Source organism: Cetorhinus maximus, chromosome 31 (assembly GCF_964194155.1).
Source record: "Cetorhinus maximus chromosome 31, sCetMax3.hap1.1, whole genome shotgun sequence".
Lineage (NCBI taxonomy): Eukaryota > Metazoa > Chordata > Chondrichthyes > Lamniformes > Cetorhinidae > Cetorhinus > Cetorhinus maximus.
In genome coordinates this window covers 7,089,278-7,115,628 of record NC_135909.1, presented here as the reverse complement: position 1 = coordinate 7,115,628, position 26,351 = coordinate 7,089,278, and the positions used below count along the sequence as shown (strand labels likewise).

Here is a 26,351-nt window from a genome sequence, read left to right as displayed (position 1 = left end):
GGGTGGGGGGAGCTGGAAATGGGACTTGAGCTCTTGTAATAAGGAAGTCTTTAAACTCCATTTGTCTGTATAACTTTGTTTTGAACTGGGGGGTGGGGGTAGTCTGGAAATGGGAATAATCAAGCACTTGTAATGGGCATGTTCACAGTTCACTATTTACTTTGTTCACTGTTGGGGGGGGTGGGGTTGTGTTCTGGAAATGGGAATCGTTCAAGATCCTGTGATGGGATGCTTTTCACTTGCAATTTGTATGTAACTTGCATGTTTTCTGGGGGGTCTGAAATGGGGCTTGTTCAAACTCATGTAATGGGGGAACCTTTACAGTTTGATTATTTACTGGGTTTTTTTCCCCCTGGAATGGGGTGTATCGAAACTTATAACAGGGAGTTACAAATTGAATGTATAATTCCTGGCTGTTTGCTTTCCTGCGGAGAGGGTGGGTGGGACTTCATTGTCTTGATGTTTTGTGTAGTTTGGGGATAGGGAAGAGTATCTCTGTAAAATGTTTCTCGGGGCCAGTTGTAATGAAGCAGTTAACCTGCTTTGGGGTTTTTCTTGATCTTTAAACATCGCTGTCTTTAAAAAAAAACTTGGCTGCAGCGTGCCGTTTTGTCAAAAGTATAAAACGAGTGTAAAGGTTTTTGTACGTGTGTGGCTTTTTATTTAACCTGCTTCAGTGAACTCAGAGCTGGCTTTCAGGAGAATACCTCCTCCTTTGGAGTTGGGTGCCACAAATTTATTGAGAAACCACTTTCGGTTGGGTTTCACCTAGTTGGCGGGGGGGGAGGGGTCGTGTTTCTGGGCTTACGGTGCCACTAGTGGTGGGGGGTGGTGGTCTGGGCTTACGGTGCCACTAGTTGGCGGGGGGGGGTCTTTCTGGGCTTATGGTGCCACTAGTGGGGGGGGGGGTTGGATCTGGGTTTACGGTTTCACTAGTTTGGGGGGGGTGGGGGGGGGTCTGGGCTTACGGTGCCACTAGTGGGGTGGGTCTGGGCTTACGGTGCCACTAGTAGATATTCCACTGTAAGAGGAGTGTATAGGAGCAACTGGAACAACTCTGGTAAGTGCATTTTCTTCATATCTGGGCTCTAATGGTCATTCTGACACGGGGAGCAACATTCTTGATGTCAACTAGAGCTTTGCGTTCACTGTCACCCAGGCAACTTTGAATTGGCCCTGGAGTGACTACTTGTTCCAGGTCCCCTCATACTTGTCTAGCCCTAGTGAGAATTTAAGCATCTGCTGAAAGCAGCAAAACTAATGAAGATGGTAGACTCCGAAGCTGAAGAGGATACGCTACAGGAGGAGTTGAATATTTAGAAATTGGGCAGATTAAATTTGATGTAGTGAAATAAAGTGCCTCACGTGGGATAGAAAATCCAGGGCATTGCTTAAACAAGAAATGAGATCTCAGGGTCCTGATAGCGTTCAGAACTATCACAGCAGAGCTCGGTGGCAGTGATTGAAGCAAATCTATGTTGGGAAGTATTAAAAGATCAATACTGAGCTGAAACAGTAAGGTAATCCTGCCACTTTAGAAATCATTTGGGGGGGGGGGGGGGGGCAGTCCTGGAATATTGTGTGCAGTTCTGGTTGCTGCAGTGCACAAAGATATCGCATTGATTAAAAGGGAACAAAAGAGGGCAGCCAGACTGATTGAAGGGACTGGATTGTGTGGAGTGATTATATATTAATTGGACATTTTCTCACTGGAAAAGAGAAGATTGGGTAGGGGGAAGCCCCTGGATTCGTACAGCACCATTCTCAACCTCAAGATGTGCCCAGAGTGCTTTACATTTAATGAAGTACTTTTAAAATGAGGCCTCTGTTGTAATGAGGTGATAGGGGAGCTAGCTTTCTGATTCTAAATAAATTAAATAATGACTTGCTTGCTGTTTGGGTCATAGAAGTGCCCTTTTGGGGTGGGGGCTGGTGTGTAGGAATTATAAGTAGGCTCACTGCAGCACCACATCTCAAGATTAAGTAGATCAGCCCTCGCAGTCGGCTAAGCTGTCTGGCTACATCCTGATATTGAAGGATCTTATCTGATTGCTTTGAGCTCTTTTAGCAGCTCAAGCTCTGAATTTTCCAGGAGGTGCCAAGAGGTCGCAGAGACATAAATATAGGCTTCTTAATGGAAGTGTAATATACAGAAATGTGAATCCAGCAGAAATGAGATTAATCTCCACAAGTGACGTTAGTGTGGGTTGGGAGAAGAGTTCAGGGCCCTGGACTTGCTCGGCAATAGAGCAGGTCACATCCCTGGATTATGTAGGAATGTCTCAGAAGATCTGCCAGTGAGATGGAAAATACCCAATAGTGTTTGGACAGTTGTGCGCATTATTGTTGCCACATTCACTTCATGAATTGAGATGGGAAAGAAAAAAGGCACAAATCAAAATGGGGAGGGTGAGTGCTGAAAGCAGAAAAACATATCCCAACTTTAATGGCTTTATATTTCACTGTGTGACGAATGTAATTTAAACTGTATTGGGAGAGCCTTTGGTTGCTTTTGAGTTCTGAATGCAGTGTCCTGATGGTGCATTCCAGGAGCATTTACTCCCTCAAGTCTGTCCCACCATTCAGTGAGATAATGCCAGACCTGTGACCCAACTCCACTTATCCACTTTTGCTGCATATGCTTTAAAATCTTTGGCAAAAATCCATCAACCTTGATTTTAAAATCAACAATCCATTGCCATTTGTTGAAGAGCATTCCAAACTTCCCACTATTTGTGAGTAGAAGTGTTTACTAAATTTCAATTTTCAGGCTATGCCCCCAAGTCCTATAATTGCACTTGAGCCTCCAGTGTGTTTGTAGCTTTTCACTATTTAGACAGTTACTGTGTTCTGCCCTTCTTGGGTGATCTCATTTGCCTATAGTTTAGTCCATTCACTTAATCTATCAATATCTCTTTAATTTTTAAAAATTTGTTCACAGGATGTGTGTGTTGCTGGCTAGGCCAGTATTTGTTGCCCATGGTGGAAGGTGGTGGCAAGCTGCCGCCTTGAACTGCTGTAGCCTGGTGTAGGTACACCCATAGTGCTGTTAGGGAGGGAGTTCCAGAATTTTGACCCAGTGACAGTGAAGGACCGGCCGATATATTTCCAATTCAAAATGGGGTGTGGCTTGGAGGTGGTGGTGGTCCCATCTATCTGGTGCCCTTGTCCTTCTAGGTGGTAGAGGTCTCAGGTTTGGACAGTGCTGTCGAAGGAGGTCATGGGTTTGGAAGATGCTGTTATGCTTCCATCTTCTTGCTGCTTACAATGTGACCTTTCTTTGTCATCAGAAAATTTAGTTATGTGGCTTTCTTTCTATCCCATCATCTAAGTCATTAATAATTATTGTGAATAGTTGAGGCCCCAACACAGATTCTTGGAGGACACATCCTAATTAGAACTGCTCATTATCCTTTCTCTCTCCTGCTCAGCCAATCTTTTAACCAGTTCAGTAATTAATCTTCAGCCCCAACTTTAGCTAGCAGTCTGTTATGAGGAACTTTAATGATTTGTGGAAGTCCATATATAAAACATTCATAGACGCTCCCCTGTTCATGACTCTAGTCGGCTGTTCAAAAAATTCAATGGAGTTTGTTAGGCTACCCTTTACAAATCTATATTGGCTGATCAACTGAAAATTGAATGTGTTCAGTCACCCTAACCTTAATTATAGACTTTAGTAATTTCCTGTCAACAGATGTTAGGTTAACTGTCTATAATATCTTGTTTTCCCCTATTCACCTTTTAAGTACCAGAGTGACGTGGAGTGTTCCAGTCTAAAGGAACGGTTTCTAAATTGAATGATCTTTGGAAGGTTTTAGTTAGGGCATCTGCAGTGTCTTGCCTGCTTCCTTTAAGCCCTTGGATGGAAACTGTCTGGTCCTGGGGATTGGACACTCTTTAGTGCCAATGACATATTTTGTAATTTTACTCCCAGTATCCAAATCCTCTCTGTACTGTGTATCTACTAAGAGATCCTAGCACTGATTTGGGATACAGCGCTGTCCACTATTCTCCATTCTGAAAAACAACCATTTACTATGACTCACTGTTTCCTTAGCGCCAGTTTTTTTTATCCAAGCTGATGTGCACCCTCCCATTCCATGATCCTCAAATTTCATTAACCAGCCTTGTATGTGGTACTTTGTTGAACACTATCCTAAAATCCATTTAGCCAACATCCATTGTATTCCCATATCAAAAAATTCAATGAGATTAGTCCAACACGATCTGCTTTTTACAAATCTATGTTGGCTCTCAATTAACTTCCGAGTGCTGTGGATTTTTTTTCCCCTGCTTATTGTTTCTAAAACCTTACCCACCACTGCCATTAAATTGATCTACCTGTATTTACTAGGAGTACTCTGACACCCTTTATTTGGGAAAAGTTGTATTCTCCAATCCTCTGGCACTTCCTCACCTCTACCTCTGGAAGATTATGACAAGCCTTTCTGCCATCCCAACTCCCATTTCCTTTTTTAATCAGGGATGCAAGCCATCCGGACCAGGTGACTTATCCACCCCCTGTGAACCTATCTATCAATTTTAATCCCATCCGTTACCTCTACCATCTCTGCTTCTACAGATGCTTTTATCAACGTCCTCTTCCTTACGAAACAGTGCTTATTAACCATAAAAACAAAATACTGCCAATGCTGGAAATTTGAAATAAAAACAGAAAATGCTAGAAATACTCAGCATCTGCGGAGAGAAAAACGGTTAATGTTTCAGGTCAGTGACCTTTTATCAGAACAGTTCTGAAATGTTAACTTTGTTTCTCTTACTGTAGATATCGCCAGACCTGCTGAGTACTTCAAACATTTTCTGTTTTCATTTACTTGTGTATTCCAACTGCGCCTCTAAGCATATCACCTCCTTTGTCCCTAAAGGGTCCACATGCTGTTTATTTTTGTACCTCTCCCATTCACAGAATCTGCTTTTTCATTATTTTTTCTTCATGCTGCCTCTTAGCTCTTTCGTTCTCCCTGGCTGTTTTTTGGCAAGCAGAGCTCTTTCCTCTTGGTCTGTCTACATTCTTTACTGAATATTTCCCAATGAACCTAATTGTAGCACACATCCCAATGAACCTCATTGTAGCACGCATCCCAATGAACCTCATTGTAGTGCGCCTCCCAATGACCCTGATTGTAGTGTGCCTCCCAATGACCCTGATAGTAGTGCGCCTCCCAATGACCCTGATTGTAGTGCGCCTCCCAATGACCCTGATTGTAGTGCGCCTCCCAATGACCCTGATTGTAGTACGCCTCCCAATGACCCTGATTGTAGTGTGCATCCCAATGACGTTGATTGTAGTGTGCATCCCAATGACGTTGATTGTAGTGCGCATCCCAATGACCCTGATTGTAGTGCGCATCCCAATGACCCTGATTGTAGTGCGCATCCCAATGACCCTGATTGTAGTGCGCATCCCAATGACCCTGATTGTAGTGCGCATCCCAATGACCCTGATTGTAGTGCGCATCCCAATGACCCTGATTGTAGTGCGCATCCCAATGACCCTGATTGTAGTGCGCATCCCAATGACCCTGATTGTAGTGCGCATCCCAATGACCCTGATTGTAGTGCGCATCCCAATGACTCTGATTGTAGTGCGCATCCCAATGACTCTGATTGTAGTGCGCATCCCAATGACCCTGATTGTAGTGCGCATCCCAATGACCCTGATTGTAGTGCGCATCCCAATGACCCTGATTGTAGTGCGCATCCCAATGACCCTGATTGTAGTACGCATCCCAAAGACGTTGATTGTGGCGCGCATCCCAATGACGTTGATTGTATTGCGCATCCCAATGACGTTGATTGTATTGCGCATCCCAATGACGTTGATTGTGGCGCGCATCCCAATGACGTTGATTGTGGCGCGCATCCCAATGACGTTGACTGTGGCGCGCATCCCAATGACGTTGACTGTGGCGCGCATCCCAATGACGTTGACTGTGGCGCGCATCCCAATGACGTTGACTGTGGCGCGCATCCCAATGACGTTGACTGTGGCGCGCATCCCAATGACGTTGACTGTGGCGCGCATCCCAATGACGTTGACTGTGGCGCGCATCCCAATGACGTTGACTGTAGCGCGCATCCCAATGACGTTGACTGTAGCGCGCCTCCCCATGACGTTGACTGTAGCGCGCCTCCCCATGACGTTGACTGTAGCGCGCCTCCCCATGACGTTGACTGTAGCGCGCCTCCCCATGACGTTGACTGTAGCGCACATGCTCTGTGTAGTTTATTTCACTCCAGGGTTTGCCACTGGGCACAAGCGACTCAATCTTAAATGCTTTGCCAAGAAGCTTGCCGGTTTGAATATATTTAGATACATTCCAATAGAAATAACTAGCAGGCTAGTTAGTTATCTTCCTCCCTGTAGAGCACTTTGTTAAAATAACAAAGGGATCTAAACAGTTTCCTTACATCTTTGATTATTTCACAATACCTATCTTGTAAAGATTTAATTTGTTAATCCATGTTACTGGTAAAAGTTTCACTATTGTCATGGATACTCTTTCCTACGCTGATACTTCATGTACTGTTTGCAATGTTTCTCTGTCTTGCTGTCTTGGAGAATGGTCAGCTTACAGTTTGTTTGGCAGCACTAGTCACCTTGTATTGCATTTTTAATTTGACGCTGCCTCTTGCGTTTATGTTGCTCATCGTTCACTATCGTTATCGTGGAACCCCTCACCACTGTCTCGTCTCAAGCTGTTGACAAGATTCGGTCAGCAGGCATGCATATTCTGCATTAGACACAGCACTCAGGGTATGAATAACTTGATATTTAAAAGTTTTAAAAAAAACAGAAACCTTAATCATGAGATTAAACCTGATCTTTATAATAGGGTGTCTTCCGCCTCCTCCCCAACTTCTGCTCTCCCCTTGTATTGCCTCCTTAGTATTAATTATAGTCCGATTAAAGTAGAAAGATGCTTGAAAGGTATTATCGAGGCAGTGTAAACGCAAATTGTTCTGATCCAGATTGTGCATGTGTATATATAGTCCTCTCCCATCTTGCTTGAACAATATATCCCTGTATGTTCAATTCACTCCCATGTTACATGAACAGTATTTTTTTCTGGAATTGTTTGATACCCTTACAGCATTCCCATGAAGGCACGTGGGTGATCTTAGAAGTGTTTGGTTGTAGGAGGGGGTCACATTGAATTAAGTTCAGCTCACAAGTGGCCGACTCCCACATACAAGCTGAGGGTGTCCCTGGAACCTGATAAGATGGCTCTCATTCCATGTCTGATTGATAAAACGGGGATTGGAGGTTTGATTTCAGGTAGGCATTCTATTGCTCAATGAGCCGATCTATCAGAGATCAGATTTTCCATCATTATCTCTGGAAAGCCCACGTTTTAACAATCAGACAGAGTTCTCTTAAGGAGCATAGGAATTTCTCAACAAAGAAAACACTAAGTTTCATTTAGTTTGCCTTTCCCATTTTGGTTCCATGATACAATGCTGATGTTAACCAATTGCCTTTCGGTTAGCCTAAACAGCCCCAATCACCCATTTGGTGTTGGAAGCTTTGGGGACCCAAGTCACCTGTCCCTCTGAAGTGCGCCCAAATCACTGCATCATGTCTTTACTGGGCACCACTAGTCTATCTCCTGGCTCCTGTTGCTGGTGACCCAGGAGAAAGATAGCTTGTACATATTACAACTTGCACCTCCTGCAGCTAATGTGAGCTGTGTTAAATCTATTGAATGTTTCCTGTGACTGTGCTTTCATAAAATAATGGTGCAGCAAATCCTCTTAACTTCAGCTGGTGACAGCATGATCAACTGAGTGCTTCCTGATATATTTTAATATATTGGGTTACCCACTTTCTAAAATGCTACCCCTTCTGAAAATCCAGTAGGTTTTATACATGGCAGGAGGTGGGAACAGTGGCTTTTCTGTTGACCTTTGACCGCCGGTCTCTAGACTGTGATCCAATGCACAGTAAAATGGGCAGTTTATTGGGTAGATGGCCAAGAGCTTATTTTTTTCCCCTTGATCTTGTTGCCTAGTACTGATCAAACTGAACTTTGTAACAGCCTCCCAGCTGCAGCCCTCTGCAAACTTTACCCTAATTTTGGATGAAGAGGGTGGCAGGAAATGGGCAATTCGCTGAAATCCATGGCTGAACAGATCATACTCAGCTGATTGGTTTGCAGTTGGAGCTGTCTCCCTTACATCTATTATCAGCATTCCATTAGATAGGAGAAACGCATGTGAGACAAGATTGCATTGCCTTGGTATACACACTGAAGGGTCCTCCAGGTTCTGCTATGGTACAACCTGATATAGTCATAACAGCAAAGGAGGAGGCCCATCAGCCCATTGAGTCAGTGTCAGCTTTCTTTAGAGCAGTGCAGTCAGTCCCGTTTCCCCTGCTCTATCCCTGTAGCCCTGCTAGTTTATTTCCCTCAAGTGCCCACCTTATTTCCTCTTGATGTCTCTGCTTCCACTGCCCACCTAGGCAGAGTTCCAGTTACTAATTTTAAAAAAAGTAGTTCTTCCTTAAATTTCCCCTGTATCACCTTCTCATAATAAATCTGTACCTAGTCCTTGCACGGTCAGCTAATAGGAACAGCTTTCCTTTGTCTACCTTACCTAAACCTGTCGTAATCTTGCGTGCGTCTTATCACATCTCCCCTCACCTCCTTTGCTCCAAGGAGAACAAATTGGACAGCAGATGGAAACTCATGATCGTGGGGGGAAATTGGGGTCAACTTGTGGAAGTGAATGATAATGCTGAACCTGAGGATACGTAGCCCACATCTGGACTCATCGTTTTCTTTCAAAAGCGATACCTGAACTTATTTCCCACTTTGTGTCCTCTCCTCCTTCCTAGCAATTACCCTCCCAAGTCCTGCTTTTCTGGTTAATTTTGACCCCTTACCATCTCTCGGGCTTAATTTAATTCCATCCTTGTGTTATTTTCTTTGTGCACTCAAGATGCGGCCCTGCTCTGAATGAAGTGTACCATTTGAATTGTCTGAAGTAGTTCATGATTCTGGTCTTTAACTCAAACTGGAAGTGTGATCAGCAATGGATTAATAATACAGACCCTATCCTTCAGTTTCCAAATGAGATGTATCATTTGATCACCTCTTTTCCTCCATGTGTGCATTTATTACTGGCTCTATCCCACTATTTGCTTTCCTCGCTGCTGGTTTGGCACTTGGAACACCAATCAGTTTCTTTTGCAAGAAAAGCAAAGCAAAGATTCACCTGAATCCTGTGCTGCTGCAACTATATGTCTGCACCACACTCACCTGTGTTCCGCTACACTGCCCGGATCCATTCTCCTTCCCTTCTGTGGATATATTCAGTGCACGAAACCTATTTTTAAATGTACACTGTTGTGCCTGACTTTTTTTTTAATCACTGGCACCAGTTCCCCAACTAGTTCCTTCTCTTTTCTAGCTGTGTTGAGCTACTAATCCTTTACTGATGGGGGGGGAGGTGGTGGTGTAGTCACTGGCCTAGTAATCGGGAGGCCCAGAGTGATATTCTGGGGACGTGGGTTCGAATCGCACCCTGGTGGAATTTAAATTCAACTAATAAAAGATCTGGAATTGAAAACTAGCCTAACTTATGGTGACTGTGAAACTATCATTGTTGTAAAAACCCATCTGGTCCACTAATGCCCTTTATGGAAAGAAATCTGCCATCCTTACCTGGTCTGGCCTACATGTGACTCCAGATCCACAGTGATGTGGTTGACTCTTAAACTGACCTCAAGTTCAGCTGCAATGCCCACATCGCATGAATATATTAAAAAATACATAGTTGTTCCTTGCTATTAATGAACTTGGAAACTGAGAGTCAGTAATGTCCAACAGTCCCAACAAGAACATCAACCCTTGGTCTCTAATTCTGTCTTCCCTTTCATCTCTGGAATAAGTAAATTTTCACTGGTCTGGCCTGTATAAGTATTCAATAACTCCATTGCTCTCAATTCCACTGGTGCCTTTTGGCAAAGACCACAAATGTTGTCATCTCCGGCCATTTAGACCAGTTATTGTTTGCCTTGTTACTTGGTGTGGGGAAGGGAAGAAGTTTAATAGCTCTTTGCTAGAGGAATCCAAAGCTAATCAGTTGCTCTCTGTCATGGCCCAGCATAAAAGGCTGGTTAACAGAATTTAAAGTCAGCTTGGATAAAAAGTAAAATCTGCTTTGAATGTTTAACCAGTTTCACATTAAGATGTAGCGCTCTGTGCCTTGGCACATCTGGTGGTGGAGCCTTCTATGGCTTTCAAAAGGGAATTGGATAATCTGAAGAGGAAAAAAAAATTGCAGGGCTTGGGGGTGGAGAGGGGGGAGGAGTGGTTGAGGCAATGGAGTGGGATAACCTGAGTTACCCTTGCTGAGAGCCAACATGGATGCAAGGGTCTGAATGACCTCTTGTGTTATAACCATTCTATCATCCAATAAAGGTGTGGGAGGTATTTCTTAACCTGCTCATTTAGTGAAACATTTTAAACTTGATGCAAACCCCCCCCCCCCCCCCCCCCCCCCCCCCGCTACATATCCAAACATCAGTGACTCCCCATCTGAGAAAATAGTCTTTATGGACAATTTCAAGAAAAAAATGTTTCTTATTTAAGGTGGTCCTGCAAGTTCCAGATGACTTATACATTAATGTACATCCTAAACTAGCTATCTCTCAGGAACATTGGGGTAGACTTTCAGCCCCTCGAGCCTGCTCCATCATTCAACTAGATAATGGCTGATTGTCTAATTCCCTGCCATTTTCCCATGCCATCTCCATATCCCTTGATATTGGTACCGGAAATCTATTGATGTCTGGCTTGAACATGCTCAATGACTAAGCTTCCACAGCTCATGGGTAGAGAATGCCAAAGATTCATGACCCTCTGAATGAAGAAATTCCTTTTCATCTCAGTCCTAAACGGCCTGCCCCTTATTCTGAGACTCTCTCCCCTGGTTCTAGACCCCCCACCACCCCCCCACTAAGCCAGCGGAAACATCCTTCCTGCATCTACCTTGTTTAGCCCAGCAGATTCTTCACCCCATCAAATTGTATATGGAGAAGGTAGTGGTTCCATGTTAGATAGGAGCAGACTAAGAAGGAATAGAATATGAGAAAGGAGTTCAGAATGCATGAGTGCAAATGCACAAAGTGTGCATAAATTTGATGAGCCCTGTGGGAATATGATGATATAGCAATAACGGAGACATGCTTCAAAAATGGTTAGGACTGGGTGCTTAAGATTTAAGGATATAAGGTGTTCAGAAAAGATAGGGAATGAGAAAGGGAGGCGGGACGGCAGTACTGAATGGGAAGGCACTGTGTTGGAAAGAGGATGTTCTTGAGAGGCCAAGACAATCCATTTGGTTAGAGTTGAGAAGCAAAAAAAAAAGGTATCTCACTACTTGGGGTATTCTATAGGTCTCCATATAGTGAGGGAGAGATTGAGGAGCAAATCTGCAGGCAAATCACAGATGTGCAACAACTATAGGGTAGTGATATTGGGAGACTTTACCGAAGCATTGATGGGATAATGTTAGAGTAAAGGGAAAGGCAGGGGAGGAATTTATAAAAAATTTGTTCAGGAGAACTTTATTGACCAGTATGTTCTTGGTCCATCCAGAAAAGAGGCATTGCTGGATCTAGTGCTGGGAAATAAGGTGGATTAAGTCTCTGTGGGAGAACACTTGAATAAGTGATCATTATATCATACGGTTTAGATTGGTAATGGAGAAGAACCAGAGGGAAAATATCTAATAGTCGCTCGGTAGTACAAAACTTGATTGCTGAGAAAAGAGACATGCTGTTGAAGCTTTTTGTCTTGCACTCATCAGGACAGATTCGCAAGTATACCAAATCTCAAAGGGAACAACAGTTTATACTGCATGAGAAGAGGGTGCTGATTGGTTGACAAAGCAGACTTTGATTGGTAGAGACTTTGCAACAGAGAACGCACCGGGGAACAGTAAACTGCCAAGCTTTGTTTAAATTCAAACCAGGCAAGTTGATTCTGATTGGTCAAGGCATTGCCATGGGGAATGAACCAGCTTGGAGGACAACCATTCCCCAGGGCAATGCCTTGACCAACCTGGAAAAAAAAATCAAAAGTAGAACTTCTAAATTGGAGGACGACTAACTTTAGTGGGATGAGAGGAGGTCTAGCTAGGGTAAAACGGAACCAAAGACTGACAGGGAAAATTGTAACGGAACAATGGGCGATCTGTAAGGAAGAGGTGTTTCGGGTTCAGATTAAGTACATTCCAACAAAGGCGAAAGATAAGGAAACCAAAGCCAGGGCTTCTTGGATGACTAAGGTGATAGAGAATATGATGAAACAAAAAAAGAGGGCTTGTGATGCATGTAACGTGAATTCTTCAAGTGAGAACCAGGCCAAATGCAATGAGTTGAGAGGGAAATAAGGCTGGCAATGAGAACAGAATGGCAGTTAACTTAAAAGGGAGCCCAAAAGTCATCTGGCTGTAAATAGTAAGCGGGTAGTAAGAGGTAAGGTGGAATTTATTAGGGACAAAGAAGGTGATATATGCTTAGAGACATAGGGCAAGTCTAGAATACTATGAGTGCTTTGTATCGGTGTTTATTCAGAGGATGCTAACAATAGAAGCTGAGATGGTAGATTTGGGGTGAACATTGATGGACAGGATGTACTGGAAAGGCTGACTATGTTTTGGGTGGATAAGTCACCTGGCTTGCATCCCAAGATGCTAAGGGGAAGTATGGGTGGGGTTTTTGGAAGGATTTGCCCTAATTTTCCCTAGATGTGGGGGAGATGCCAGAGCTTGGAGAATGGGCAAATGTGACGCCGTTATTCAAGAAATGGCATAAGGATGTTCGAGTAAGGCTGGTCAATTTAAGATCAGTGGTGGGAAAGGTTTCAGAGGCAATAAATGGGGAGACAAAAATAACAGGCATTTGGAGAGGTTTGAGTTAATTAAGGAGAACCAGCACAAAAAGCAGATTGTGTTTGACTAATGGAATTTTCTGATGAAGTAACGGAGAAGCTTGAAGCGAATGTAATGGATGTTGTCCTTATGAATTTCGAGAGCACACTTTTACAAAGTAGCACATAAAAGGCTGGTTAACAGAATTTAAAGTCAGCTTGGATAAAAAGTAAAATTGGCTTAAGGACAGAAAGCAGTGAGCTGTGGTAATTGTTTGCTTTTCAGACAGGAGGATGGCAGACAGTGGTGTTCTCCAAGGGTCAGTGCTAGGACCACAGATTTTTTTGATTTGTATATAAATGACCCACATATTGGAATAGAGTAAAATTTCAAAGTGTGCTGATGATGTCAAACGGGAGGTGTGGCAAAAGTGAGGATGTTATCAATTGACTGCAACAGGGTGGTTCTCTCTGTGGCAGGGCACCCAAAGCTGTGTCCAGTACCTGTGGAGGTCACCTGTGTTTTGTTTATAGCTCTCTTATTCTGGGCCTTGCTAACGTGCTGTGATAATCTTAATTTCTTTTTAAATCGAAAATGGAAATATTCAAACCTACAGCGTTATAAAAACACACAAACACGATTACGGGACCACGCTGTTCCAGCCCAAATGCCCGACCTGAACATCCAAATAGAGAAATATAAAACTCTCTCTCCCCTTGTCTAGTCTCTTTCCATGTACATTCATGATCCCTCTGATGCCCTACGACATTTCAACAATTTCCAGTTCCCTGGTCCTAATCGCCGCTTCTTCGTCATGGGCATCCAATCTCTCTACACCTCCATCCCCCACCAGGTCCGTGAGCTCCCCGTTTCTTCTTTGAACAGAGGCCCAAAACAATCCCCATCCACCACCACTCTCCTCCGTCTGGCTGAACTTGTCCTCTCACTGAACAATTTCTCCTTTAACTTGTCTCACTTCCTCCAAATAAAAAGTATGGCTATGGGTACCTGCATAGGCCCCAGTTATGCCTGTTTCTTGGTAGGGTATGTGGCACATTCCATGTTCAGTCCTACTCAGGCCACCTCCCCTTTTATTTTTTGGTACATAATGACTGTATTGGTGCTGTTTCATGTTCCCGTCTGGACCAGGAAAAATTAATCAATTTTTGCACTCCTCTATCACCTTCACATGGTCCATCTCCAACACTTCCCTCCCTTGACCTCTCTGTCTCCATTTCTGGTGATAGGTTCTCTACCAATATTCATTACAAGCCCACCGACTCCCAAAGCCACCTCGATTACAGCTCCTCACACCCTGCTTCCTGTAAGGACTCCATCCCATTCTCTCAGTTCCTTTGCCTCCATCGCACTTGTTCTGATGATGATGCCATCTTTCAAAACGTGTTTCTGACATGTCTTCCTTCCTCCTTAACCATGGTTTCTCCCTGACTGTGGTTGACAGGGCCCTCAACCATGTCAGACCATCTCCCATGCCTCTGCCCTCACCCCTTCCCCTCCCTCCCGGAACCATGATAGGGTCCCCCTTGTCCTCAGTTTTCACCCCAGCCTCCACATTCAAAGGATCATCCTCTGCCATTTTCACCAACTCCAACATGATGCCACCACCAAACACATCTTCCCCTCACCCCTCCTCCACCTCCTTCAGCATTCTGTAAGGACAGCTCCCTCTGGGACACCCTAGCCAACTCCTCCATCACCCCAACACATCGCCTTCCCATAGCACCTGCCCGTGCTATTGCAGAAGGTGCAACATCTGCTCCTTTACCTCCTCCCTCCTCACTGTCCAAGCCCTCAAACACTCCTTTCAGGCGAAGCAGCATTTCACTTGCACCTCCTTCAATTTAGTCTCGCTGCTCCTAATATGGCCTCTACACTGGGGAGACGAAATGCAGACTGGGTGACTGCTTTGCAGAACATCTTCAGTCTGTCTGCAAGCATGACCCAGATCTTCCTGTCGCTTGCTATTCTAACACACCATCCTGCTCTCGTGCCCACACGTTCGTCCTTGGCCTGCTGCACTGTTCCAGTGAAAGCCAACGCAAACTGGAAGAACCTCATCTTCCGATTAGGCACTTTACAGCCTTCCAAACTTAACATTGAGTTTAGCAACTTCAGACCATGAACACTCTCTTCTACCTTTACCCCCTTTTTAAAACCTTTTCAAAATTTGTTTTTCTTTTATTTATTCATTTTTAAATCATTTTTCCCCAACCCCATCTGTCACTTGTTTCCATGTTGTTGTTTCAGAGTGCTCACCCTTGTTCTGCTATTAACACTTTCTGCTTTTTTACCTTTATGCCACTATCAGCATCTCTTGTCTTCACCACTACTATTAACACTCCCTTTGTCTTGTGTCCATGGCATTTTTGTCAATTTCTCCTTAGCCCCCACCTTTCACTGACCTATCCTGCTTCACCTGCTCCACCCCCCCCCCCCCCGCCTTAAATGGTATAAATTCCATCACATTTCTCTTTAGCTCTGAAGAGTCATATGGATTCTGTCTAACTCTGTTTCTCTCTCCACAGATGCTGCCCGACCTGCTGAGTTTTTATAGCATTTTCTGTTTGTTTCAAATATAAAACTCTGTTGCACTTTTTTTTTTCCCTAAAATGAGATGTATGTAAAACCATCTACCACTGTTAAAGAGAGGCTTAAATTTATATAGTATCTGTTATGGCCACCAGCTCTCAAAGTGTTTGCAGCCAATTAAATACTTCTGAAGTGTAGTGACTGTTGTAATGTAGGAAAGACAGCAGCCAATTTACAGACTGCAAGCTCCCACAATGTGATAATGACCAGATAATCTGTTTTTGTGATATTGATTGAGGGGTGAGTATTAGCTAGCAACACCAGAGATAACTCTGCTCCTTTTCATATAGTGCCACTTCATATAGGATTCATGTCCACTTGAGGGGACAGACAGGGCCTTGGTTTAACATCTCATTTGAAAGCCAGCATCTGCAACAGTGCAGCAGTCCCTCAGTACTACAGTGGAGTGTCAGCCTAGATTGTTGCACTCAAGTCCTGGAGTGGGACTTGAACCCACAGCCTTCTGATTTAAAGACAAGATTTAGACTGATTTAGAGATCAGCTGAACCAGGGCCGACCTACTGTTCATTCATTTTGGCAACTTATTTAGCTTATGTCTCATACTACCCTTCATATTTAGTTTTCCATTTTTGAATTGGACTCCCTTGCTAAACCAAGTAAAGGCTTTAAAAAACCCCAGGAGAAAATGTGGCACTGGATTAGGAATGAAAAATAAATGGCACGGTAGATACAGTATCAGGCTACAGATCGTGTGGAGCACTGCAGGGTTTCATCGGCAGACAGGACAGTACTGAGCGGAGTCCTCCATGGGTTGGCAATCGGACCCTTATCTTCTACCAGAAGAAGTGACCTGGCTGCCAGGAAGCTTATTAAATTTCCAGCCAATTTGGCCATGCTGTAGGAATGGGTTCAAAATTTGATGTGTTAATCGGCAGAGAGCAAATGAGGTTGAGCATTAACGAATGGCAAGGTGCTGCATGTTGGAAGAAGGGATAGGTGAAAATGGTGAACTGCACAGGGAGCAAATGACCAGAGGGAAGGGATCTGGGAACGATGATAAGACTTCTCATTTCTGATGTCGAGACAGTTGAAGCAGTAAAAATGTTGGAATGGAAACTGTGTCAGTGGAGTACCCAGCACAGAGGCTTCGCTCAGTCTTTTTAATGTTTCATTGAGCCGTTCTGTTTACCATTGCTGTTACCCTTTCGTCTATAAGAATGATCAAGTGTAAAGGGAAGAGATAAACGGAGCTTAATTAAGGTCTACAGGCTTAAGGCGATTACGACCATTCAGCCATATAAAGTATTTAATTCGTGGAGAAGGTTGAACCAGACTGTGTTAAGGTCAACTGAAGTGTCTACTTACAGATCATAAATTTAAAACTCTGGCATTTGGGCTGAGCCATCATTGGGTAGTGGAACTGGACAGTGGGGAAGTGCAGGATACAGTTGAATGCCAGGCTGGGTAATGTGAAATATCGGATGTGTGAGACTGATGGGCTAATGTCTTTTATTACCCCTGATATTCCACATACAGGAGTGCAGCCTGTGGTAACTTCAAACAGAATAGTTTTTGTGTTCTGTCCAATGGGCCTTCCCCTCCTCTTTCCCCTTTGGGAGAAGATGCTTACTGCTTCCCCAAGAATCGGGAGCCCAGAGAGTGTGGTGTGGTGCTACTGGAGGAACAGTTGAGATAACTCCAGCTGCTTACCTGATACTGAGGAATGGACTTATTACCAATGAGACTGGAAAATCTCTGGACTTTAACATAGTCACAGAAACATAAGCAAGAAAATGACAGCCTAAAGCCTGCTCAAAGAACTAGATTTTACAACAACTTACTCCCTTAACATACTAAACTATCCCAAAGCTGCTTTACAAGAGCATAAACAAAATTTGACACCCAGTCAAAAAGCGAAATATTACAAGAGGTGACTAAAAGTTTGGTTGCAGAGTTGGCTTTGAAGAACGTTCTAAAGGAGGGGTGAGAGGCAGGGAGCCTTCAGGAAGCAATTTCCAGAGTTTAGGGCCTAGGTATCTGAAGCATGGCCACTAGTAATGGGGTGAAGGAAAGGCCTGAGTTGAAGGAATGCAGAGCGCACTGAGGGTTGTGTGGCTGTAGGGGATTACAGAGTTGATCATCAATGGACTCAAACATGGGAACAATCATTTTAAAAATCGAGATGTGGCTAGACCGGAAGCTAATGAAGGGCAGGAGCAGAGGTTTGAGAGAGTTAGGATAGTGGCGGCAAGGCTTTTGATTAGATTAAGTGTACATAGGGTGGAAGATGGATTGGAAGGCTGGCTAGGAGAGAACTGGAACAGTTGAGTCTGGATGAGGGTTACAGCAGTAAGTGGGCTGAGTTGCAGAAATGGGATCAAGTCACATCTGGCAAATTGGGTGATTTGAGGTGAGGAAACTTGTGTAGTAATGCACTAAACCTCATCTTTGTCTCTAGGCCGTGTTGTCATCATTATGCCAATACTTTTGAGTGACTTATACCAGCATGTGTAGCTTCTGTGCATACCTAGTAACTGCTTAACCTGGTGGTAAAGGGACCAGCAGAATCACCATTAGCTAGGAGCACTCTGACTGCATGATAGAAATCAACAGGTAGTGGGCAGCTGGATTTGGTTTTACACTTATTTAATGGGTGTAAGAGCAAAGGCAATACAGAACAAAAAACATCACGTAATGAAGACTTGAACGTGGCTTTGTCCTACGATTTTGGTAGACAGCTAATGGCTCCGTTTTATTCTAGGACTTGGATATTCACTCTTGAAAGAAGGCCTCTTGACAGTAACTCCTGTTCCTACAAATACGAGGTTGCTTCTGCAGTATTGTGCAAAACCGGCTGCGTTTAATTCTTGAAGTTTTTTTCTCGGCAGACCTCATTCAGCACCATTGGAGGTCCCAACCCTGCAGCCTGGCCGAACTCCTCAAGGGCCTTCATGTTAAACCACAGTGACCACAACTGCAGCCTGCCTGCCTCTCCTATGAGGCAGCAAGACGAAAGTTTGAGGCCTGTTCACCCTCAACGCATTTTCTCAAATCTGCAGAAGATTTTGTGAAACTAAGGTGAGCTTACAAAACAGCAGTACGTGGGTTTGGAGGATTGGATGGTGTGTTTAAGAGTAAATTAAGGGCTGCCTTACAACTGTTTTTAATTTATGCCAAGGTAAGTTTCAGACTTTTGGAGGTTTTTGTCCTCATTTCTCATGTGTTTCTTTTTGATACACTCTCGTCTGACATTTATTGCCCATCTGTCGTTGCCCTGAGGAGCAGCTTGCAGACCTTTGACAAGGAGAGGCTCCGTCTGCCTTTTCAGGTGGATGGAAAAGATCCTGGAACTGTTCAGAGGAGGGAGTTTGTGTCCTATTCAGCACTTTTCCCTCAACCAGTACCAGCAAAGAACAGGTTAACCGGTCATTTATCTCGCGCGATCTTTGTGGCTCTTGCTGTGTACAGGTTGGTACACAGGCAAATGCAGCAGCCGATGACTCTGCTTCGGAACTTTGACAGCTGCTTTGGAATGCCTGGTCAACGTTGGATGACGTGTAAATACAAATTCTTTGTCAACAATGGGTGGTTGGAATCTCTGACAGCCACCGACAGCAGCTCCAGACACAAGCGTTTAAACTGTGCGTGCACAATATTGTGACTTAATGGCTCATGAAAAGGCAGGACTGGCTGCTTAATATTCCTGCATCAAGGTGTTCAGGAAAGAAAGCGGCTGTTTGATTAATGAGAATAGGATAACTGCTGGAGAGAGATGTCCTGCAGGGGTCAAGGGCAGAATCCAATTGGTTAGGTTAAGAAACAGAGGTACACGACTCCGTAAATTCTATAGGTCACCAAATAGTGGGAAAGGTATACAGGAGTAAATTTTCAAGGAAATTCATGAGGTGCAAAAGTGAAAATGGGGTCTTTAATTATCTTAATATAAACTGGGATAGTAATAGTGTAAAGGGCAGAGAGGGGAAAAGAGTTTGTGAAAGAGTGTTCAGGAGAATTTTCTAGATCAGTATGCCTCCGGTCCAATGAGGAAGGAGGGAGTGCTGGCTCGAAGATCTGAGGTAAATCAAATGTTGGTAGGTGAACGTTTAGAGAGCAGAGATAGGTTTAGATAAGGTTTAGATTATGAAAAAAAATCCAAAGAGAAATCTAGAGTGAAAATGCTTAATTAGAGGAGGGCTGATTTCAGTGGGTGAGAAGAGGTCTGTCAAAGATCAAAAATTGTCAGGCAAAATGAATGGGAGAATAAAAACAAAGTGCTGTAAAAACTTAGCAGGTCTGGCAGCATCTGTGGAGATGGAACCTGAGTTAACATTTCGAGTCCAATATGACTCTTCATTGGAACTGGAAGGGTGGAAGAATAGCCTGTCTTTAAACAGGAGCTGATCTGGGTAAAGTCGAGATACTTATCCCCCCGCAGTTGGGAAAGGTAGGGCATCCGAAGCCAGAGCTCCCTGAGAGAGTTAAGATGAAGCAGAAAAGGGGTGTATATGACATGTTTTGGTTTCCTCATTTGAAAGAAGATATAATTGCGTCAGAAGCAATTCAGAGAAGACTCTCTGACTTTTCCTGGGACAAGGGGCTTATCTTATGAAGTAAGTTTGAACAGGTTGGGCCTATACCCATTGGAGTTTAGAAGAATGAGAGGTGATCTTAGTGAAGCATATAAGATCCTGAGGGGACTTGACAGGGTAGCTACCGGGGGGATGTTTCCACTAGAACTAGCGGACGCAGTTTAAGAATAAGAGGTCTACTGTTTAAGACAGAGATGAGGAGAATTTTTTTCTGTGAGGGTTGTTAGTATGTGGAATTCTGTTCCACAGAGCAGTGGAGCCTGGGTCATTGAATTTTATTCAAGGCAGAGCTAGACAGATTTTTGATAGACAAGGGAGTTGAGGGTTATTGAGGGGGGGGGGGTGCAGACAGGAAAGTAGATTTGAGGCCACAATCATATCAGTCATGATCGTATTCAATAGTGGAGCAGGTTTGAGGGGCTGTATGGCCCATTTTTGCTCCTAAGTCCTAAGTTCATGTCACATTGATAATACAAGTGAGAACCAGGCTGAAAGTTCAGGGGAGAAATGAACAAAGAGAATCATTGTGATGCTCAATGTGACAGATAACATAAAAAAGAATCCAGAAGTCTTCAATAGGCATATAAAAGGTAATAGGTGGTGTGGGGCCAATTAGGGAACAAAAGAGGCTCTGTGCATGGAGATAAAGGGCATGGCTGAGGTACTAAATGAACACTTTACATGCTTTACCAAGGAAAAAGATGATGCCAAAGTGATGGTGAAGGAGGAACTAGTTGAGATACTGGATGGACTAAAATTGATAGAATATCAGAAAGTCTAGTTGTACTTAAATTTGATAAGTCAACAGGACTGGATGGGATGCATCTGAGGATACTCCAGAAAGTAAGGCTGGAAATCTACTAGCTCTCCTTAGATACAGGATGGTGCCTGAAGACTGGAGAACTGCAGTAATTACGCCTTTGTTCAAAGAAGGGTAGAATTACAGGCCGACTAGTTTAGTCCTGGTGGTGGGAAAGCTTTTAAATAATTTGAGGTAAAAATTAACAATCACTTGACAAAAGTGGATTAATTAAGGGAAACCAGCAAAGATTTATTAAAGGCAAATCGTATTAGAATAATTTAATTAAGTGTTTTGATGAGGTAACAGCGAGGGTTGATGAGGGTAATGTGGTTGATGTGGTGTATATGGACTTCCAAAAGATGTGATTAAAATACCACGTAACAGATGTGACAGGAAAGTTGAAGCCCGTGTAATAAAAGGGACAGTGGCAACATGGATACAAAATTGGCTGAGCGACTGGAAACAGAGGCAGTAATGAATAGTTATAAAACCCAGAGTGCTGGAAAACTCAGCAGGCCCGGCAGCACCTGTGGAGAAAGAGTTAGGAAATTCCCGCTGATCCGCCAAATTTTCCATCCCGCCCACGATGGGTCCGGCCTGGAAAATCCCGGCCTTAAAGTTTCGAGTCCAATATGACTCCTCTTCATACCTGTTCAGTTAAAAACAGCTTCTTGGCGTTTCAGGGAATCGAATGCGGGGAGAAGGCGGGAAAGTGGAGTTGAGGCCAAGGATCAGCCATGATTGTATTGAATGGCAGAACAGGCTCGAAGGGCCATATGGTCTGCTTCTCCTTTCTCTTATGTTTTTAAGTTGGGTTCCTATATTCTTCTGCGCCAGGAAGAGTGCAGCCACTGAGGCTGATATGTGGCTTTCTTCGCTGTCAGTTTTCTCCACTATTCTATAATTATGCAATATTCAGTCACCCTGCATCTTTGTGGTAGCCCCACTGTTGATGTTCTTTACAAAACACTATTCAGTCCCCCAATTACATCAGGCTACCTGGATAAAATGAACAGTGGTTTTATTGGAGGAGTAAGATCCCATTGAAATATTCACAGTTGCGCAAATGTTGAGTAGTCAATAAGGAACTGCTTTTGGCACTCAGTTCCATTTTAATCCATGACTTATTGGAGTGCTTTGCCACACTTTGTGAAATTACTTGAATATGAAATGTGAATCCCTCCCAATTTTATATGAAATTAGCTCTTTACATGTCTGGAAGTGATTAATCGCTGTGGTTTATATGCTTAATGTGCTACATATCACAAGCAATTCGCAAGTACACAGTTTTCAGTGAGGGCTGAAGTGATCTTGGGTGAAGTTATATTTTTAGGTCTGGGATGCATTGTTTGGTTCAGTGCCACCTGTTGGTCCCACATTCCTTGCATACCAGAGAGCACAGTTTCGCTGTTCAATAAATGAGGGTGTAATCTGGGGCGGAGGAGCAATAATGCCTCTCGAGATCTGAGCTCTTGGGCATGTTCCCCCTTGAGCCCTTGCAGTCTTTTCAAAGAATTGATACGGCACTATAGGAAAGACTGTTCTGCTTTATTTCGCAGCACGTGAACAGATTGAGCAACACTTAGCATAGGGCTCCCTGTATCAGTTCAACTTGTCATTGTGCAAACCTCCCCATCAGAGAGATGTTTTAGCTTAACCGTGGCAAATTGTAAAATTGAATGCAATAAATCTGTTTAATTTGGGGTCGGCACAAGATAAAATGACCATGAAAGGTGCAGATTGTCATCAAGCCTTATCGGTTTATTAAAGTGCTTCAGAGGGGAAACCTGAAGTGGGCCTACATGACTCCAGTCCTAAAATAAAACTTGGCCTCAATGCACTTGACGTAGGGGAGTAAATATTCCCTTATCAGTGTTAGTCACATCCCCAGAAACCAGTTGGATAAATAACTTCTAACTGTCCTCTGCATGCTAACGTTTCAGTTTGGTGAATGGTTGCCTTTGCAATTGTGTTTAAAAACCTGACTTTTTATTTGTTCATTGTTCGAGGCGGGTCTACAGTCAACTTCTGTTACTCACCTGGGACCAGAAACCTCCCAACAGGATGGATTGCTGAGACAGATTGTTTATCCTTTTATTTTTTGGAGGGGGTGGAGGAGCTCCAATGTTGGCATTTTAGCCACTGTTGGTCTCGGTAGCTGCTTAAACTTGTGAATCTTTGCTTTAAAGCACAGCCTCTCAAGGTAACATTTAGAAACCCAGTCTGTGGCCAATAGGGCGCTGAAGGACAGTGGAATAAAACTTTGATAATCCAGAGAATGAGCTGTTCTGCAACAAGTGAGTGGGATCATTTGATACAAGTCTGTCTCCTGCTCCAGGTTAGTTGGAGGGGGATGGACATTAAAAACTGCTTTCTCAGGGACAGTTCTGAATGCTACTGCTACACAGATGATGTCAGCAAGGGGGTTTCCACTCAGAGTTTAGTTTTATTTGTCTGAAAGTATTTTATTCACACTTATTGTGCTGTGGCTTAGTGTTCTGAACTCCCCTCTTTTCTCTCTCTCTCTCCCCTTCCCTTCCTCCTCATGATCCTGGCAGGTATTAGCCGATTGAGTTGGTGCTGTGAGGCTGGCTGATCTCTGGTAAGTAACTCTTCCGATTCAGTCTTAACTGTAGATTAACTGAGTGTTAACCTCTCACAACTGGGCATAAAGCATCCAAGAGCAACTGTGCGTATTCCTGGACTCCAGCAATACTGTATTTGAGTCTACCCCTCTGTTAAAGCAGGAGTGAGGTCCCAGATACCAAGACAGGAGTCAAGACCGTTCTCTCAAAGCGATGACCTGAAAGCTGAACCTGTATTTCCTTCCTAGGTGCTGACTGACTGTCCTGCATTTTCTGTTTTGTTTCTAGTCCATGCTGTTACTCTAGTCAATCACCGGGTCAATATATTCCAACTTGTGAGCAGTGCAAGGTATCGTTCCCTGAACTTGTAGTGAATGTTACAGCCCTCCCTCTTTGTGCATAAACTGGGGGAATGTTCTGGCTGTAGTTCAGACATTCGCCCCAGTGAACCATGCACGTAGAAGTAGTCTTGTGTGAGCTGAAATCTGTTTATCTCTGTCATCTTTGGGTGAGTGTAGCTGAGGTACAATTGGATTAAATCGCAGGATTGCTATCATATTCTCCACCTACCAAGGATAGCGAGGACCCCAAAGGCTTGCGTACCCGGCTAAAATGAAGCTAACTTAAGCCCAGGCAACGTGGAGAATTTGACTTGGAGCACTTGCGGACTGTCCCTCCCTGGCAAGCTCTTGAAGTAGAGTATCTGCTGGCGTGTCATCCTGCTGGCTTTATCCACCCCATCCTGTGCAGCATAGTATTGTCGCTATTGGAAAGAAAGAACAGCAGATGTAACAACAGTTGATGAATGGCTTCGTTTCAACACCACCGAGCAGCTGTGGGACCAACCTGAAATGGGCACCTCCGCGGCTTGCCCAGCCACCCACTGTACCAGCAGGGATGCAAGCTGAGCATCCCAGGAAATTGAGGCTCTTCAGCTGAGGGCCAGGCAAGATGCCTGACCATCAGACTAATACTCCCCCTGCCCACTTTCCCACGTGTGCTCGGTATGGTTAATAGGTAAAACGTGAAAGATACAGGACAAATTGTATTTGGTGCAGGTCATGTTGCTGAGCAAGAGAGAGGACCCACCCCACGTAGATTCTCATCACTTCCGTGACTCATTCTGGAAATGTTATCGTTTTGGTTGTGGATTCTCGCCCTTCAGTGTAATTCACTTCAGCTCTGCCCTTTCAAACCAGAATCCCGTGCCCAGCATAATCACTGGTTATCTGCATGATCTGATGTGCTTTTGAGAATTCCTGTACTTGACAGTATTGTTAATAAAATCTTTCTCCAGAAATGCCATGTGTTGAATGTTTTTGTGTGTGTTTGGGTCTGTATATGTGATGTGCTGAAACAGTGTGTGCATGTGTGGGTCTGTGTGGTGTGTGTACTGACTCTCATCTGAGTGACCAAACAGAAGCCTAATTCGTACCCTTGTCCCTTACAGAGATGGGAAATACTCCCTTGTAATCCTGTACGATCTGTAAATTGCAGTATTGGTCCAGGTCTCCCCTGCTGCCTCACTGCATGTGAGCTACTTAAAAACTTCAAAATACTTTAAAAGCCTATTTCGATCCTCGATCCCCACCCCACCCCCACTAGGGCCATCTGTCACTTGCTCACCCTGCTTTCTACCCTTAATGTCACCATTAGCACATCCAGGAAGCTTCACCTTTCACCAACAGCTTAGCCAATTGCAGTTGGGCCTTTGTGTAAAGGGAGGGGAGAACCAGCCCAGACTGCTGGTTTAAATGCCATCTTAACCTCTGTCTGAGAATCTCGACTGCGGGAGCGCTGCACTGTCAAAGAGGGTCAGTGGAGTGCTGCGCTGTCAGAGGATCAGTACCAAGGGAGTGCTGCATTGTTGAGGGTCAATATTGAGGGAGTGTGGCACTATCACGATCAGTACTGAGGGAGTGCAGCACTATCTGAGAGGCAGTTCCAAGGAAGCACTGCACAATCAGTCAGTACCAAGCGCGTGTGGCACTGTCGAATGTTCAGTGCTGAGGGAGCGCTGCACCAAGTTGCACTGATTTTTAAATTAGTATGCTGGAAGATTTATGGAATTGTCTGGTAACATTACTGCAGCTGACAAAAATGTGAATACAATGGATGTGGAATCTAATGCCCACTTTACCTCATACGAACATGCATATGAATTTGGAGCAGGACTATGACATTTGACCCCTTGACCTTGCTCTGTCATTCAGTTAAATCATGGCTGATCTGATTGTGGCCTCAACGCCACTTTCTTGCCTCCCACCAATATCCTTGATAGTCAAGAATCTAATCTACCTCTGCCTTAAAAATATTCAATGACCCTGCCTCAATCACAAGCTGGAGAAGAGCTCCACAAACTCAGTCCTTGAGAGAAAGCATTCTCCTCATTTCTGTCTTAAATGGGAGACCCCTTATTTTTAAACGATGCACCCTAGTTCTGGTCTTGCCCACAAGGGGAAACATCCTCTCAGCATCCACCCTGTCAAGTCCCCTCAGGATCATATATGTTTCAATAAGATCACCTCTCATTCTTGTGTCAGGCCCAAACTGCCCAACCTTTCCTCATTAAGATAACCCTTCATCCCAGGATTCAGTTGAGTGAACCTTCTCTGAACTGCTTCTGATGCAATTATGCCCTTTCTTAAAAAAGACCAAAACTGATATGGTCTCTCCAATGCCCTGAACAACTGTACCAAAATATCCTACAGTTCCTTCAATCAGTAACTTGCTATTAAAAGTATTTTCCAAGCCAATTATTTACAACAGGGAAAAGGATTTATCCTTGCAAGCTGTCTGGGGTCATTGTTTGTAGCCTGCAGCTGATGGCCAGGACAAAGAGGCAGTCACTTAATCTGCACTGAGCCTGAACTGTACAAATATTTAAAAAAACAAAAA

General features: G+C 44.0%; 1 long non-coding RNA gene across 1 annotated transcript; it reads left to right on the top strand.

Moving 5' to 3' along the window:
• Positions 1 to 14,981: 14,981 nt before the first annotated feature.
• LOC144670479 (uncharacterized) lies at positions 14,982 to 24,753 on the top strand. The gene is made up of 2 exons (XR_013573883.1): positions 14,982 to 18,555; positions 23,427 to 24,753. It is a non-coding gene; the product is annotated as an uncharacterized LOC144670479 (long non-coding RNA).
• The last annotated feature ends 1,598 nt before the right edge of the window (positions 24,754 to 26,351 follow it).